Source organism: Oncorhynchus mykiss, chromosome 15 (genome assembly GCF_057628025.1).
Source record: "Oncorhynchus mykiss isolate SJ-2025 chromosome 15, ASM5762802v1, whole genome shotgun sequence".
In the NCBI taxonomy this organism is placed as follows: Eukaryota; Metazoa; Chordata; class Actinopteri; order Salmoniformes; family Salmonidae; genus Oncorhynchus; species Oncorhynchus mykiss.
The window spans coordinates 48,668,610-48,674,671 of NC_143036.1; the positions used below are offsets into that span (position 1 = coordinate 48,668,610).

The 6,062-nt window shown below is 41.6% G+C and overlaps 1 long non-coding RNA gene across 1 annotated transcript; it reads left to right on the plus strand.

Moving 5' to 3' along the window:
* Nucleotides 1-478: 478 nt before the first annotated feature.
* LOC149978075 (uncharacterized) lies at nt 479-2,114 on the plus strand. The gene is made up of 2 exons (XR_016486507.1): nt 479-696; nt 907-2,114. It is a non-coding gene; the product is annotated as an uncharacterized LOC149978075 (long non-coding RNA).
* The last annotated feature ends 3,948 nt before the right edge of the window (nt 2,115-6,062 follow it).

The window sequence follows — 6,062 nt, forward strand, 5'->3', positions numbered from 1 at the left end:
AATATCAGTTCTGGAAACTTGTGTTTTCTATCCTAATCTGTCAATTATATGCATATTCTAGTATCTGGTTCTGAGAAATAGGCCCTGTTTAAATCACTCAATTCTTAACCCAATGAGGATATTTGGTTACTTTAAGCTCCCTGTGCCAACCAGAAGTGTCTTAAATTGGGGGCATAGGGGCTGTTTCGAAGGGTTAAAAGAGTCACATCTTTCCAAAATGTCATATGTGTGATTAGGCAACCCTCATGAACTGTAAATAAATTATTTCTCCCAACAGATGTCAAAGGAAAAACACACACACAAAGTACTCAATGTCATTGTTTTTAATGTGAAAAGAGAATTTGACTATGAGCTGACAGATGGGAGTAGTTGAGGGAGTGTTTTCTATAAATAGAATGCATTTGACTACAGGCTGACAAGCAGAGTAGGGGCCTCATCTGTGAGCATTCTTAAATGGAAAAACACAGAGTTTGGGGAGTGTTTAACCTATTTAATCCCATCGGTCACAATAGTGACCCGTAAAAAACATTTTCAGTTATAAGGCTCTAAAAATGTTACTGAATGATCTATCAATGCATTTCCAGCAAATAAATATTGGTCTCAATGAATGATGTGCAGTGTCACATGACCAGAACTGTTTACTTCCTGGTTGCACCATGAGAAGAGGATGGCTGCATCAAAGCTCCCAAACAAAAGGTTAGTAAAGTATGTTAAAATAAAGTTAGGACAAAAGTTTTTGGTTTTGATATATGCATTTGCAATTACTCAAATTTGTTCAGTGCGGTCATAGAATGTGTAAACATGTTGACGGCAACAATATTGACCGGCGGGATAACATAGTGCATCTAGGTATACACAGACATAGTTATTGTTTTACCTAACCTCCTACTCTGTTCTTTCTTTTAGTTTCACTTTGAGTCATGTACTGGATATGTTGGATCTAGGTGACTGCCCAGACAAGGCATGCAACATTGCAGTTCTCTCTCAAAATGAGAAAGATGCTGTCCTGAGTGATTGTGATAGGGATGGGTCAGATATGGACTATGGACAGGCCATTTGCCAGCCAGGCTGTTGAATGCATATGCTGAACCTATGCAAACAGATCATGACAGGAACAACGTTATCAGTGATGATGACCTACCCCCCCCCCCCCCATCCCCCCATCCACAATCTTCCCCACCCCCCTACCCGCCAGAGGGTCCAGTCAGAAGAGCCAAGGGCCTCTACAAGACATAGGGGTCAGCCAGAAGAGCCAAGTGAAAAGCTGCAGGTGGTCAAAAATAAAGATTGAGCTTTCAAATGATCGAAGAGGCCTGCCACTGGTGTGATTCCAAAACACATAGTATACAGCCCAAATATGCAAAAGTTTGGCACGAAACCACAGCCATGGAAGGGGATCTTTACTGGCTGCTACTGTTGAAGGCAAGATATGACAAAGCTTCTCACTGGCCAATCAACACGATGCACCGGTTCCAGAGAAGTCGTCATTGTGACAAACGTACTACCTATGCATGTGAGAAATGCAAAGCTCCACTGCACATTGAGTGCTTCAAGATATACCATGGACAGTAGAAAAGGAGATAAGACCGAATGAAAAAGGTCTGAAAAAGACAAAAGAAAAATAGAAAAGTCGATAAAGGGTGAGGAGAAGCAGGACAACGGACTCTAGGAAGAAAAGAAAAGTTGATGAAAAAGACAAATCAAAAAGACCGAAATGTTTTTGGAAAAGAAGGTCAATTGATTCAGGACATCCTGTATGACAGTAGGTCTGACTGATCGTAGTTCATAACAGTGATGCATAAATTAATCTTGCACTTGGTTCTGAAGCCTAACTCTATATGTATAAGCACTCATTGTCCAGTGGCGCTTTTAAAATAAATAAATATATATATATATATATATATATATATTTAAAAAGCGCCACTGGAAAAAAAAGGCCTCTACTTGAATGCATATTCTACAGGCTACCTCTATGTTCAGTAGGAATGAATCACACGACTGCTATACAGTTGATAGTGAATGTTACAATGAATATTGCACTAAAGTACAAGTTCAAATGTTACAATATTAATGTTTCAGTACATGTTGCACTAAAGTAACAATGTTGAAATACATTGATGGTTGTCTTTTTGTCTTTGCTCTCAGTATTCATATTGTGTTGTTTAAGGGTTTTTGATGTGTAAAATAGTCACACTAGAATGTGACGGGGCATTCTAGAGGCAATGCTGGGGACTGCCAGTGACAAAGTTTGAAATGTGTTAATAACTAGGTTGGGATTTATATATGAACTTTGATTACTGCATAGGAGAAATATGTTAATTTAGTATATGTAACATTATCCCACCGGTCACAATTGTGACCGACCATAACAGTTTTTACCTACTTTTCCATTAACATTTTTTTTTTAAATGATTACTAATGACACTTGATTTGGATATTTTCATGTCTGGGAAAAATTGGGTTAAAATGAGAAGTGATTTTTTTCTAATAGACTGCATTTCACTTTGGGCTGACAAGCAGACGAGGAGTGCAGGAAGTGGTAAGGAGGAGATTAGAGTGGTGAGGAGTGGTCTCGTGTGTTTACAAGTATCAATTAAGCAGCCTGAAGCATTGTACTTTCTGTATTGCTAAAGGGATTGTGTTACTGTTATTTCACTTTTCAATAGTATAGTATAGATGGCTCTAGTGCGCTCATGTCCACTTTGCTATAAGGTTGTGATTGGCTTCAGTCAGCACCTTAGGTATACACCATGTGAGGAACAGTGAAGAAAGGGTGCTCCTTTGTAATTGGCAGTTGGGACGTGTCAATGTCAGGCAGGAGCAGTGTCCAGTGACAGGATGCTCCACACATCTCAGCAGACTAGACTGGCATATAGACTCCCACACAGAGCTCAACAGACAGGTTTTAGAGGACCTTTGGAGACGGCAGAGGCTGGCGGCGTGGAGGACAACGATCCCTGCCATCCCACTGGCAACAGATTTGGATATTGTGGAGACTAAGGAAAGAAGGGGAGGAGGAAATACTATGTTCACCAACAGAAGCAGAGGAGGAAGTGGACTGCAAAGAGGATTCTGCTACTGCCACGCACCAATCCTGAGACTGACGAAAGCTGTGCAAGAGAGGGATGAGGCACTGACAATGAGAAGTGAGACCAACCAATCCATTAAAGAGGACAACCTGAAGTTGATCGCTGAGCTGCATAGAGTGAGGAAGAAGTACCACCTGCTGAAAAGGAAGATGGGGATTGTCAGGGTGAGTCCGGCAAAGAAGGCCCTCAACTTTCAGGCAGACAGACACAAAGCGACAGGTTCAGGGGACCAGAGAGAGGAGCCTACAGTGTCCGATCTAGCTGCAAACTCATCTTTCCGGGATCTGCTATGAGTAAGTACTGTTTCTTTAAATAGTGGCAGAGTTTGTGTTTGAAAATAATATGATAAACCGCCTGACTGAATCATGTGGCCTCATGAGATTGTAATTCTAGTCTAAAATGTTGTTTTTCGATTAGGTGTGTTTATCGGGGGATTCAGGAAGACCTGTGAGGGCCCAATCCAAATTATAAGCTTAGGGAAAATTGTGCCTCAAAGGTCAAGAGGGGGATGCAATTTTTGAACTACATGGCCAAGAATGAGACCTACCAGTCCTCTCTCCTTTTCCTGACAGACCATGACAGAATAAGGCAGTAAGCAGAGTTCTTTCTTTCTCTTTAGTCTCACAAGCATTAATTAACAATACAGTATTTGATTGTGTGTGTTTTTTTTTAATGGGTTCAATTCCTCCAGAAAAACATTGGCGCAATTCTTAAAATATACCAAGGAGACCCCTCCACCTGGCTGCCAGATGACCGTAAACCAATGGAAGGGGATCAACTGGTTGATGAAGGGCATTAACAAGTCCATGAGACGACCAGTTTCCCTTCACCAGGTAAAGGTGAAAGACAACGTGGTGTCCAAAAAGAGCCTGCTGGAGTGCCAGTCTCTTACCAAGGCAAAAATCCCTCAAGTGCTGAGTAAATTCTTCTCAATATGTGATGTCACAGGTATACACACGTATTGAGTGCATTATGGAGTGGGATTATGAAGCTGCCTTTAATTATTTTCATGTTCCCACTGGAAGAAACAAGGACACAGGAATCAGTACCGGTTTTATGGGTACCTGTGTGCCTACTTTACCTACATATACGGCCACAGACCAGGCCTGTATAAAAACATGTTGGTGAAAGAGGCAAAATGTGATCCGTCTAGGGTGTATCTGATCAATATAAGTCTATAAAATACAGCTGGCTGGGTTTATTTGATTGTTTGCTTGGTTGGTTATTTTTGGAAACAATTGCAGTCGCCGGAGCGTAATGTGTATTTTTGTGTGTTTGTTTTCTGTTCAATTTCTATTAGGTGGGGGAAGAAAACTAATTGAGAGTATGGCATGGTCCAGATGTCGCTGACAAAGGTTTTCAGACTTCCTGAAAGCACTCAAGCACTTTCTCTCAGGGGCAAAGAAGGCCCAGCACTTTTTAAATTCCACAAAGAACCTGCCTGCCTACCTGAGGAAGGTGTGGAAGGAGATGAGTCTGTCCGAAAGTCCTACCTTCACTGACCTGTGGACCTCCATTGTCACTCATGTAGGTCAGATTAGATAGGAATCTAATTATTGTAAGATCCTATTCTACTGTTGTCTGAAGTAATATCAAATCTTTGTGTGGGTCTTACAGGTAAAAAACATGCTCCGGAAGATTGACAGGGAAAGGGTGGCCAACTTCATGTGCCACAACATCCAGTCGGCAGAGAAATTTTATGCCATCAATTTAAATCCATCCCAAGCCAATGAAATCAGGGCACTCTGAGGTTGCACTGAAGGGGGAAGATACCACAGTCGCTGCAGAGAACCAGCCCTCCACCTCAGGAATTTGAAAGCGGAAGGTGAGAGAGGGCGCCTCCCTCTCCGAGGGGAGCACCACCCCTGAAGAGACCAAGGTGATGTACCAGGAGTCTGGCACTTCCGCCGGGGACTCGGAGGTGGTGGAAGAGGATGAAGATGAGGAACAGACAGCCTCCAGTAAGATCAGCTATTCTGACAGGACACATTCAATTATCAAAATGTACTTGTAAACTATGTAACAGTCAAGTGTGAATTTTGAGATATATCTACATTCTTGTGTTTGCTCTGTCAGACATCCTCAGGTGAACTTACACCAAAGCAGACGCAGGCGCCGCATGGTGGTCGCCATCAGCCCCATGCTAGTCTCACCCCTCAAAGTGAAGATCAAGTCACCCCACCACTCCCCCATTGTCACATTGAAAGGTATGCAGACTAAAAAAGGCCTTGAGGTTAAAGCTGCAGTAGAAGGTGCAAAAGGAAGGAGGGTAGCCCTGATGCAGCTCGAAGGAAGGGGAGCCGACCTACATCATAACTTCCTCTTCCGAATACTCATATAGATTGTTTGGTGTGGTTTTATTTTTTGGTGTGCTTGTTTAGATTTTAGAAGTGTAAAATGTGTGTAATTTATTCTGTCTGTTCAATTTTCTATTTTGGTGTTCTTGTTCAGATTTTAGAAGTGTAATGTGTTCAATTTTCTATTATGTAAAGGTTTGTTCTGTTTTATTAAATAACTTTGAGTAATTCTTTGTTGTGCTTTTTTAAAAGGTTTGTATTTAGTTCGTCACTTAATTTGTAAGTGTTGAACTTTCACTGTTTTTTGTTATTGTCTGAGGTTGGAAAAATATTTTGGCTTTATTAGCATGGGAATCATATGTTAACATTGCCAAAGCAAATTAAGTAGATAATAAACAAAGTCCTGCTGTAGATGGTTCAGGAAGCACAATTTGTACTAGAAACTTAGACTGAAATAAACACTGAAAAATAACAAATGGCATCACATGAGTTCAACGAGATGCCCCCTTGACCGTAGCTCGCTCTGAGCGCAGCAACCGTGAAAAAAAGTAGGCCCAAAATTAAGTCTTTCAGGTGCTTTTGGGGGACAGCGGCGGAACCGTTAGAGTTAGAAGGACAATTCAACCTCAGGAACGTTCCTGAGGTCCTCCCGATCTGTGGAAGCCTAACCTTGACC